This window comes from Amphiura filiformis, chromosome 12, assembly GCF_039555335.1.
Source record: "Amphiura filiformis chromosome 12, Afil_fr2py, whole genome shotgun sequence".
NCBI classification, from domain to species: domain Eukaryota; kingdom Metazoa; phylum Echinodermata; class Ophiuroidea; order Amphilepidida; family Amphiuridae; genus Amphiura; species Amphiura filiformis.
Window position 1 is genome coordinate 62,898,165 of NC_092639.1, and position 12,612 is coordinate 62,910,776.

Sequence of the window (12,612 nt, forward strand, 5' to 3'; positions counted from 1 at the left end):
ACATGATTAGCTAAATATCTCAGATTCTGAAGCCAATATAATGGTGATTTTAATCTTTGAATAGCTTTTTAATTACCGGTACTTAAAACCCGGGCTTACAAAACTGAAGTGCAAGTCGCAATAAAATCCCAAAAAGCTGCCACCACATGTGAATATATATCTCAGCTTCTGAAGCAAAAGTAGCTGTCGATCTTCGTTGTCATCTACAAGTATAATCGCCTGTGTAATCTTCACAAGCTGTGACACATTTAAATCTATTCCTGGAGGAAAGTTTACACAATTGTATCGTACAAACTTAAGCGAGCTTTGTGGTGCTGCATCTAAATTCGTAAGGACCGGTGCTAGTACGATGTCAGAGTGTTTCCAGCCCCATTGCTTTAAATTATGTCATTGTTTGTTAGCTTTCTCCAAAGTATGACCAGTAAAAGAACCCGCAGACTGTGAAAATACGCTGCTCGTTCAGTAAGTGAAAGCTTTTGTGGATAGCTGTGGATCAAATGGTGCTTTATGATGATACCAACGCCATGGATTAAGCGAACCGTAGACCGTTTAAAGACTCTTCTTCTCTGCCACCATATAAGACAACAAATAATCTGATGCCAGCTGTACCAATCTGTTCTAATGTCGCCTCAGGATTGATCATCTAGGATGATATCTGCTGCAATTCTTTTATCTTCTTCAACAAACTTGTCTTTCCATGTCCAAATGTTGCAGAAATTGAGTCGCAACCACTCCATGCATGGATAAACAGGAGATGGGATGTCACCACTTCACCAGCTTTGTTAACAAGGTCTTGAACTTTCCAAACCACCAACCCTTTCTTCTCTGAATGGAAGTAGATATCAGCCATAGCCTGGTCTCAGTGGCACATCAAAAGGACAAGTATATCTGTGTCATCTTGCAAATTGAAGGGTACATTCCACTATTAAAGTGTCAGCATCTCCAGTACTATTGTGCACGATCTGACCATTGGTTTCCAAGTATCGACTCAGCAGCGAGATAAACTGACTGTTGTTCTTCTCATTCGAAAGCAAGATCTGCTGGTCATGCTGAGAACCTTCATAGATTCTGTGAGCTGAATATGAGAAGAACAAAATTAATGTCAGTTTATCTCGCTGCTGAGTCGATGGATGGTGCACAATAGTACCGGAGATACTGACACATTGATACATGATGCAGTCATGTCTACAGTAGAATTCATCTCGACCTTTGCAGGACTTAAACCCCATTAAAAGCTATTAAACCAAGATAACACTCATTGAAACAGCTCAACTGATTAAATCGGATCTTCTCTGGTTGTGCACATGTGTCTGTTTTACATGTGCGATATCGCAATAAAGCTGGTATTATAGCTTCAGTTGGGTAACCGATTATAAAGGAAACGGAAGGAAACAATGGTATGTGCACCTTTGTTCACGAAATGAGACAATGGCCTGCTTTTTGTTAACCAGCATTCTTGAAAATGAGCAACATAATGATTGTTGACTTAACACTGTTTGGAAATAATTTCTTCATATTTTTGGTGTTATTTGTCGTTAACATATCCTTCCTAAAACACAAAAGTGCGACCCTCTCCAAACACCTAAATTAGCTAAAAATTTAGGACATGTTACAAAACTATATTTTCTAGAATTTCATAGAATACTTAGAATACATAGAATAAATGTAGCTTGTACCGTTTTTTTGTGGCATCCTTCAGAACGGAGCGGTCCGTTACCAATATAGCTCAATATTTTCGGTCAAATCTCCATTCAATTAACACGGGGAGTTGGCTAGCTATGAGCTAGCTATGCTTTGCCCTCACTCATATTCTACGAAAGTGCGACCCCTTCTGAACATCTAACCTAGCTGTAATTTTAGGTCATGTTAGAGAAATATATTTGCTAGAAGTTTGGAGAATACTTTAAATATTGGCTGGTTATTTTTCACACAGTGATGTTAACTAGTCAAATGCCCATTCTTCCAACATACATCATTTGTAGAGGTCACGCGTCAATGGTGAGAGCACTGTGTATTGTGTATAGGAAAACGGACAGTAACTGCAGTATGAGTGGAATGTACCCTTCAAGACTCCTTCAATGTTCAAGACAAGGAAGAGAAGTGCCACTGGGGACCAGAATATGGCTGATATCGTGAGTTCAAGACCTTATTAACAACGTTGGTGAAGTATTGACATTCCATCTTAGGTCCTGTTTATCCATGCATGGAGTGGTTGTGACTCCACTTCTGCAACATTTGGACATGGAAAGACAAGTTTCATGTTTGTTGCAGAAGATAAGAAGAATTGCAGCAGATGTCATCCTTGATGAGCGATCCTGAGGCGACATTAGAACAGATTGGTACAAATGGCATCAGATTATTTGTTGTCTTATGTGGTGGCAGAGAAGAAGATTCTTTAAACGGCCTGCGGTTCGCTTATTAATGGTATCATCAAATAAAGCATCACTTGATCCACAAAGGCTTCCACCTAGTTAAAAAGAGCAGCGTATTTTCACAGTCTGAGTGTTCTTTTGCAGGTCATACTGCGGAGAAAGCTCACAAACAATAACTTGGATCCAAATCAATGGGGTTGGAAACTCTCTGACACCGTACTAGCACCGGTACTTACGGATGTAGATACAGCACCACAAGGCTTGCTAAGTTTGTACGATACAAATGTAAACTATCCTTCAGGAGTCCTTGTGGAAATAACGGATGTTCCTGTCCCAAAAAGGGACTTTAATGTGTCACAGCTTGTGGAGATTGCAGAGGAGAAAATTGCCAAAACGCTGAGGCGATTATACTTGCAGATGAAGTCGAAGATAGCTACTATTGTTTCAGAAACTGAGATAATTGCAACATTGAAATCTGCAACCCCTAAAACTTACATTCTCATAAAAGCCTATTCAAAGATTAATCATCATTATATTGGTTTCAGAAGCTGAGATATACAGCTAAGCATGTTTGATTTTAGCCATATTGAGGATCATCTTGGATTACAGTGTGAGTGAAGACTTAGTACTTTAGATAAAACAAAATTGACTTCTGCGTCACCTAAACCTATTCAAAGACATTAAAATCATTATCATATCTGCTTCATAAGCCAAAATATACCTAAACATAACACATGGTGGTGGCGGCCATTTTGGCGGCCATCTTGGATTCCAGTGTGAATGAAGACTTCAGTGTTTTAGATACGTACAAATTGGAATTCTTTGACCTATGAAATATCTTAAAGGACACTAAAATCATCATCATATCTGCTTCAGAAGCGGAGATACAGGGTGTCCCAGAAAAAATTACCGAGTAAATAAAATTGAACGTAAGTCGAGAAATAGACATCAGAGTCAAACAATTTAAAATGTCGCGCATAGCCTGTTTCATTGTGCATCACATACGAAAATTTTATTTGATTCGGTCGACTGGTTGCGATGAAATTAAGGATTACATAATGCACGTTTCAATGCAGTTCATTCCAAGTTTGATCAACAGGCACTTTTTTAATACTCGCTCACCTCTTCCTAAAGTTTGTGTATCTCATCAAACTTAGTCCTCATTATCTATTTTATAATCCGACGGTATTGTGCTATTCATGTTTTCACTGAAGATGAACAACAGTTTGTCCGAGAAAACTGTGATTTCTGCAATTGGAAGCTTTCCAGCTTTAATTCTTGTGCAAATTGTAACTTTCCAAAGATCATTTGAGCCAAGAATGACAATGATCATGTGCTTACAGCTTTACATGTGATTTTTGATACCATGCAACATTAATGTTTTAAAAGATTTAAACTTTGCATAAAATGTCTTGGAAATGTTCCAAAAACATTAATGTGTGTGAGAATGTTTTAAGCCAGCTGGAATTCTTTATGCAATAATTCTTTATGCAACATTTATATCAACATTAACGAAGAAAAGTACCGAGTATCATCTTACATGCAAGCTTTTGAACAAAACCTAATTAAATGTGTTGCAAGAAACAGATTGTTTAAAAAACCCGAAAAGGATTTCACCGAACAAAATATGAAGTCATTGACAGTTAACCACTAGTGCGCACTGTTTTGAATGATCTTTCTTTCAAACTCAAACTTGGAATGAAGTGAATTGACGCATACGTCATGTAATCACTCATTTCTTCGCAATCAGTCATCCTATTCCAGTAAAATTAACGTATAAGATGCAAAATAAGATGGGCTACACGCTCTTTTTTAAATTTATGGATTCTGATGCCCATTTCTCGACTTATGAACCAATTCACTCGCCCGGTAATTTTTTCTGGGACACCCTGTATATCTAATCATATGTGGTGGTGGGCATTTTGGCGGCCATCTTGGATTTCAGTGTAATTGAAGACATCAGTGTGTTAGATTTGTACAAATTTGAATACTCTGACCTACATCTTAAACCTATTCAAAGACACTAAAATCATCATCATATCTGCTTCAGAAGCTAAGATACAGCTAATTATATGTTGTGGCGGCCATTTTGGCGGCCATCTTGGATAAAACAAATTCCCCAAAGAGGATTTGTTCGGATTTTGGATATGATGTTCTATGATGTATTCTGCTTGTCTGGTGCAAAAATCAGCTTTTTACCAATTTTTTCCGGGTCAAAATGTCCAACGACCATACTATATATGCCAATCGTCAATTGCAAATACAATATCACTTATACATAACCCGGCAAACACGAAACCGTTTACAGAAAACCTCTTATAGTCGAGTTATGGGGTATAAAACGTTTAAATTAAGTTCCAAAAACAATTTTGAAAAATACATGCAAAACATTTTAAGATAATGTTATTTAAGAGTTGGCCGAAATAATTTGCAAAAAATAACCCGGTATTTGAATGTAAAAACATTTTGAATAAAACTAAAACTAAAACGTGTTGATAACACAGTTATAACGTTTTAAGAACATACATGACACGTATTTTAATAAAATTGCTTTTAAGGCATGTAGCTGTTAAAGTGACACTCTCCGTCGAGTTTTTCGATAAATTCATTAATTTCTCAAAAAGTAAAAATAGCAGTTTAACAAATAATAGTTCAAATGAAAGCCATTATTGGGGGCATAATTATCGTATCATTAAAATAGGTCTGACACCAATTAAAACATGTGTTTTGATGTCCCAAGTTCATAGTAAAATATGCTCACGCTCTTTTTACAGATGGCCTGGAATTTCATATTTCGGTTGCAGCGATTGCCCAAAAATAGGTGGTATGCTTATGAAAAGCGTTTCCGCTTGGAATGTAGATAGTTATTGTTGCTATTACTGTTCGCGATTTTAATTTATGCATTCTTTAGCCGACAATTTTCAATGCATTTTACACACTCAAAATGTCTCTCGCGTAAATACTGATATTTTAAACAATATCCGTTTTTTAAACGAAACTACTGTCCACATTAGTTCCCAAGACTTTGATGAAAACATAGATACCAAATCAGACTGCATGTGACGAACAGATTTTAAACTAGAATTGAAAGAACCAGCGTATGCCCTATGAAAATGCTGTTTCGTAATAAATCGCGTTGTGATAAAAGAGGGAATTTTGGACATCCTTTTGGCTGTTTTTTATACCAAGGAAATGCGTGACCTACCCCAAACTTCTCATGTAGCCTTGACTTAATGTCCGTGACTGTTTGATATTATTGAATTTAGACGATTTGAACTATTTACTTACATTTAACCCGATGTTTGGCCAGAGAATGTTGTATTATATTCCAAAGATGGCGACAGCTACAGACTCACTTTAAACCAGTAAAAAGGACACGTTTCTGCTCAGATGTTTCAGAGTTTGAGACCATATATTCACGGTTTTCCTATTACAATTCAAACCTATGACAAATTTGGCTGGTTTGCGATATGCGATTTTTCATCCTGATGTGGTAGTGATGTCAGTACAGTGAGCATTTAATTGGGCACAGCCAAATAATTACTAGCGTTCGGTCAAAGCGCTGGTGTACACATGCACACGCTTAATACGCCACATAGATGCGCGAGCGAAACAGCTGCTTCAACGCGTTGACGTTGACTGCCACATCAGGGTGAAAAATGGTAGGCCTACATGTATGACTATAAAACCTCAAACACGCCCCTCGATAAAGGTTGGCAAATGAAGGAGGCGGCAGTTTAGTGAATATGCGAGTGCAAGCGCCGCCCTAACCGTGGAAGGTTTCCGCATACCGAATATAGGTTTATATCATGGCCTCTAGGCCTCATGGTTTATTTTTCGAAAAGAAAGCATAATCAATTGAGAAGGGAATGGATATTGCCATAATAATATCAAAGTTAATACTTGTCGTCCATAACAAGAAGGAATGCATCACGATTGTATAATATCCAGCTTTGGTATTTCATTTGATTACACTAAACATATGAAGCTTTATCTTTACTAGATTTATGCACTGAACATTTGCAGACCAGGCCTTCTACATGTAGTGAGCACCACATTAGATTGTGTTTACAAGAAATATTTATAAAATAAATAAATAACATGAATCCATATAAGATTTATATAGTGCACCAGAGGATACAAAGCGCTGTAATTTCGCTGCTACTAGTGAATTATCAGAATCAGATATCATCAACTATGCCGATTGTAGCCGATTAGATTGTAACATCCACTTATTATCTCAGCAGTTCCCCAAAGTCCATTGGATGAAGAAAGATGTGAGCGGTATGAATTAATAAGTGTCGCCTCCTAGAAATATCCTAGATCACCAGCTTGGATGATAAAATATTATCTAGAAACACACATCTGTTTTTCAAGGTCTCCCTTTCATCTATTGACCTTAAAGAAAGGATTAAAATTATTGAATAGAGTCCATGACCTGACGCAACGCATTATTAATGAGTAGCTATTAGGGACAGTCATGATGTTATGGTTGAGCGAGCAACGTATGACCACTACACAGGTCAATGGCCTGATTGCGATCTGGCGGGTTTTTAAAAGCACGGTCCCTGAACTACGGTGTACCATGAGGGACATGCAAACTTAAAATAATTTTCACAAACTCAAATATTTTTTTGCAAACTGAAATGATTTTCTACAAACTCAAATATTTTTTTACAAACTCTAATAATTTTCACGAGAGAGCAAGACTCCCAGCGAGACTCAGGCTATCGAGATTGAGTCTATGCGCGATGCGATATGATTTTTTTTTTAAAAGAAGGGTCTTAGACCGCTCGGCCACACGACTTGTTGGTATCCATCTTGAATTTTTTTTAACATATAATCGCAACCTCAACATAGGCTTACCACGTGGCAAGCAAAGGCAGAAAACGTACCATATTTTGGAATTTTATTTGCTTAAAAACATTAATGTGTATTAATAGCGCCCAATTGTTGTTAAGGAGGCAGTGTACTCTCAGACATGCATGTAGTAAAAGTGCAATAACTTTGTAATTATTCGCACAAGACATATAAAAGTATACATTTTTATGAAGGCAAGACATCAATAAATCTTAATATAAATACAGATTTGGGGTAAAAACAACAATTCTGAAGAAAATCACAAAAAAGTGAGTTTTTGGCAATATTTGTTTCCAAAATATTTTATTTTGTTTTTAGCTCAAACTTGAGGCTCCATTCCAAAAACGGTTTTTTAAATATTTTTTTTATATCAATTGGCCTTATATTTTGAGATATTGACCATATAAGACATCAAATTGAACTTTTTAAAATTCACAAACGCCTATTTGCACAAAATGATGCCTAAAATCGGAAATAGACCAAAATATAAAAAAATGAGAAAACCGTTTCTTGAGTCAATCGTGCTTTTTACGATGATCATATTTGCTTACCTATAGATGCTGTATTTATTGAGTTATCGTGTACCTAAATCGTCATTTTACCGAGAAAATGAACATTGAAATGATGGCCGTTGAAGTTTAAAGTGGTCACATTTTGCACTTTCATCGAATTTCACAGGGGAATATTTTTGTTTTTGTATCTTATATTACGTGAACATCGGGTAAATCCACAGTCCCTTGAGAAGTTTGAGCGAAATCCATTCATAACTTGATATTTAAATCGGGGAAAGAACTTGAAAAACCCACATTTTATCAGCTAAAACGGAGCCATTTGACCACTAGGTTTTTGTGAAATCAGTGCTTCCGTGGTGTTTCTATAAGATGCGCCGCGCATGCAGATAAGCGTCGCGTATGCGTAGCGTATTTGTGCGTTAACAAATTGCGCGATACGCAACGCGATGCGTTGTTGCGCGCGTGTACCCTGCTGGTTCAACAAAGATTTTCTTTCCTTTTCAATTTCAAACACGAGTGGAATAGTGAAATAAAATCCTTAAAATATTGCAGTTGGAGTTTACAAATCTGGATTTTCATTCCTTTTATTTATAAAAAACATAACAAAGTGCAAACATCAAAAACCCTCAATTTTGCGAAAGAAACAATGTCTAGAGTACACAGCCGCGTTAAGAGGCGCACCATTTGATTTCAAGGGGCATGGGAGTTTTTGGAAAAAAAATTTCGCCCACTAGTGAGACGAAAAAACAACTTCGCCCACTAGTGAGATGGAATTTTTTTTTGCCTCACTGGTGAGTAAAACAAATTTCTCCCACCCAACTTTGTATAAAGGTATACATTATAATTGAAAAATAAATGAATAAATAAAAAAAGGCGGTGAAAATAAATCCTCCTTTGGAGGCGATAAAAAATACAAAAAAATTCTGCCTGACCCAAACTCCCATGCACCCCTGAGAATCTAATGGTGCGTCCCCTGCGTGATCTAAATACAGAAATCCGACAATAAATGGGCCTCTACATGCACAATACATTATATTAAAGTTTGCAACAACAAAAATTAAAGTTTGTAATAATTATTCGAGTTTGTAAAAATCATTTCAGTTTGTAAAAATTATCAAAGTTTGCAAAAATTATTTTAAGTTAGCATGTTCCTCATGGTACACCGTACTGAACATAACATATCCGTGGGCATATGACCGAAATTGCCTAGCAATTGATGTCTCATGTCAACACAGTCTATAGTGTGATTAGAACATTATTGTCTGGTGATCATTATAGTATGATCAGTACGAAAAATCCAGATTTTCAAAATTTAAAAGAACCACTTTTTAGCGGGAATTTTCGTAAGTTACACAGCTGAAGTTATGAAAGGGGTGAAAGACTACAATATTATGGCATAAACAAGAATATGTTCGATTGGTCTTTATTCCTATAGGCTGTACCCTTAAGGCTAAGTATTGCTGTAGATGCATACGTAAGTTACTAAGCCTAATCATTGTGCAGATAGTGATAAAAGCATGTTTACATGTTTGTCTCCACACATGTACATGGTTCAAAGTTTAATTTAAGATGGAGATATTTTAGATTTGAGTCTTAGGGGGCGGTCACTATTTACGCCAGGGGGGGGGATGGAGGATTTTCCAACTTTTCCCTCAAATTTTTTCATGTTCCCCCTGTTGGCTTCAGAAAAAATTCAGGTTCCCCCATCGATCAGGTAAAAAATTCAGGTTCCCCCCTCCCTAACAAAAACAATACTACGGTCTTCATGTATTTTTACTTTGTACTTTTATTGTCTCTCTTTTAAAATAATGAAATATATGAGTATTCATAATCATGGAAAGAGTTCTGTATACTGTACCCCTTGTTTTTTAATAAGTTTGTACAAGAAATGTTTTCTTTTTCTTGGCCTTTTTAAAATCACAAATGGAATATAAACAGAAAAATAAAATTAAGTTACTGGTAAAAGTATAGTACAGGTGCACAGAACTCTAGCCTGTACATGTATTAAATATCACAGTACTATATTCACAGGCAGATTCTTGTGACTGGCAACACAGGTTTAATATGTGCACCAAGCGACTCGAGGGTGCTATAGGACTCAAGGTGATTAACATTATACCTGTGTTGCCAGTTGATTTTGAAGATTCTGGCTGTGTACATACCCAGGGTGCAGCTTGTTGCTACGCTTTACTGGTTATTTCCAACACTGTTTATTGAAGAGAAAATTCTGAATACTATTATTTACAGCAGAAGAACTTGGTGAAATTAAAAAGGGCAGGCCAATTTTGACCTGTGTATTTTCAGTCTACTCTATTGATAAACCTTCATGGCCCCGGCCACATTTTGTACAATGTTACCTCTAAAGTTGCTTTGTATTTTCTCTTTTGGGGCAAGAATGTGACACTGAAGTTCATCTATATCAATAGTATCAGGATATTTTCATCTTTTCTGTAGACCATCATCATACAAAAATGACTATCAAATATGGAAACCTTGTACGTGTTGAATCATTATTTGCCTGTTGGTAACGCTGTGCAAGGAACATACCACTGACTTTAAAATGAAAAACACTTCTCCATGACCCTGCTTTCCTTCCACTTCTTGTGACTACAACATGATCTTCAAAGTTTTCCTCGTGCTCACTATCACTTGTGTCTGATCCTACAACACCATATACTTGATCACTCTCCTCCTCAATACTTTCACTTTCAACTTCTTCATGGTCACTGTCTTCACTCTCCTCCTCAATACTTTCACTTTCAACTTCTTCATGGTCACTGTCTTCACTCTCCTCTTCAGCATTCTCAGAGTCACTTCTGGGCGCATCTTCCTGATTCTGGATGTGCCTTTTAATCAGTTGTATTTTTGCCCGCTTATTACCTGTGGTTTGAAGATTGTGTTTCTTGAGATATTTAGTAAGTTCACTAACTAAAAGTGTGGAAAGGGAATCATTGCCCACCAGTTCATGCCACCACAAAAATGGTTAGTTTTCAAGATATTGATGAAAACTGTCAAAATTTAGATTTGTTGATAAAACAATTTAAATTTTGCTTCTTTTTGGCCTATAATAAAGGCCAACTTAAATTGTTTGTCTCAAAGCCCACCTATTTTTCAAAAACTTTATTGTTTTGCTATTTTTTATATTTTTTTAAAAAGATTTTTTTCAAATGTTTTTTCAATTAATGTCAAAAGGCAAAACGTTTGGGTAAATTTTCAGTATTTTCGGGATGTTTGTAAAATAAAATTAAGAAAATAAAAAAGAAAACTTGGATTTGTGGGATATCGAATGCGTGTCCATTTGCTAAATGCGCGCGGGGGCTTTGAGACAAACATTTGTTTAATTTGGCCTAATTTGAAAAATCATTGGTTTGTGTGAAATTTGATGACGGAAATTGAGTCTAACACTCTTGCCCTTTCCAAAAATGTATGATTTGAGTACACTACTTTGAAAGGTAAAACTTGACAGCATTTTGTATTTTTCACAAAATTTAGGTTTGACGTACCCCATGCCCCAGCAAAAAGTAATTTACAAGCCAAGAAAAGTAGTGGGATTTGTCCTTTTGTCAAGATTAAAATTTGAATAGTAATAATTATATTTGTCTTCATATACTGGTTAAAAATTCAATTTACTTTTGGATCATATCAATAATACACATTTTTCATTCAAGAAAACAGTTTAGAATTGTGGGTTAGTACATTGATACTTTTGTATATGATTAATATTTTCCTGGGTTAGTCAGGCTGTAAGACTTTTTTCTCCGTCTGCTTTCAGATTTGCACATACATTTTGTATTTTGTACTTTAATGGTTTTGAAAGAGTGTACTGTGCTGTTTTGTAGGTGTAGAAGATTAGTAATAGGGTAGGTGCAGGTAATATGGGACAGCAGGTAATATGGGACACCTGTTTTCATTTTAACAAAAAGTAGCTTAGAGAAGGTAAACACTTTAAGTTGATTTGTTAAGTGTTTAGAGACATCAATTGTGCTTCTAGAAATGCAGTTTTGGAGTCTGTGTATCAAACTCTTGGAAATCAATGCCAAAAAGAGTGAAATTGCCCAAAAAATTATGTCGTTTTTTGGCCTGATATAAAATCAATAATGACACATTTTATAATTGTCTATCCAAAAACTCTGGTACTGAGGGGCATTTGTCATTTTTATGATCTTTAGGTGATGGGTTAAGCTTATCAGCAGGTAAAATTCCACTGACAAGTGGCACTTTCCTTTTATTAATGATTATTTTCTCTGATTTTCAACTAAATGGGTGCAGGTAATATGGGACACATAGGAAATTGTGTGCATTGTCAATGCGAAAAGCAAAACTATTTAGAAAATTGAATTTTCTTGTAGAAATTTGCATTTAACATTCAAAATCATGTAACAAAAATGTTTTTAGAACAAAAGAGTGATTTTCTGAACTTTTTGATTTTCACCATAGAGATAATACAGTGTCCCATATTACCTGCACATGCAGGTAATATGGGACACTTGACGATGACGTCATTTTGACGTCATAGCGTCCAAACAAACATAAAAAACAAGGTAACATTGCCTGTTTTATTAATCTTAAAGGACAGGTTGTTCATCATAACAATCTCTTGTGGGCATATCTTCTTTAGTTTTTATGCAAATAAGCTAAACGTCCTTAATGGTCCCATATTACCTGCAGGTACCCTAACAACATCTGTATTTGTAGCAAAAGCAAAAATGAAAATACTTTCAAATTTGTTTCGAAGCTTGTGGTGAAAGTGCTGGCTGCGGGGCCATGGTGATAATTGCGTAGCACCTAACATGCACGTACATTGCAAGTATTTGCACATTTTACACATTAAAAGAACGAGGCCCTGTAGCCTGCACTTTCACAAACCT